The 394-nt window shown below is 35.0% G+C and overlaps 1 protein-coding gene across 1 annotated transcript in view; it reads left to right on the forward strand.

The window, feature by feature from the left end:
* The window catches only part of NELL2 (neural EGFL like 2), a 391,071-nt gene that overhangs the window by 198,024 nt on the left and 192,653 nt on the right, over nt 1–394 (forward strand). The gene's annotated exons all lie outside the window — the stretch shown is intronic.

A 394-nucleotide genomic window follows, 5' to 3' on the forward strand; every position in this document is an offset into this window, starting at 1 on the left:
ATACCTCATTGTAGATTTGATTTGCATTTCTCTAATAATTAGTGATGTTGAGCAGCTTTTCATGTGCTTCTTGGCCATCTGTATGTCTTCTTTGGAGAAATGTCTATTTAGGCCTTCTGCCCATTTTTGGATTGGGTTGTTTGTTTTTTTAATATTGAGCTGCATGAGCTGTTTATATATTTTGGAGATTAATCCTTTGTCCGTTAACTCATTTGCAAATATTTTCTCCCATTCTAAGGGTTGCCTTTTCGTCGTGTTTATGGTTTCCTTTGCTGTGCAAAAGCTTTGAAGTTTCATTAGGTCCCATTTGTTTATTTTTGTTTTTATTTCCATTACTCTAGGAGGTGGATCAAAAAAGATCTTGCTGTGATTTATGTCAAAGAGTGTTCTCCCT

The sequence above is a fragment of the Physeter macrocephalus genome, chromosome 6 (genome assembly GCF_002837175.3).
Source record: "Physeter macrocephalus isolate SW-GA chromosome 6, ASM283717v5, whole genome shotgun sequence".
Lineage (NCBI taxonomy): Eukaryota > Metazoa > Chordata > Mammalia > Artiodactyla > Physeteridae > Physeter > Physeter macrocephalus.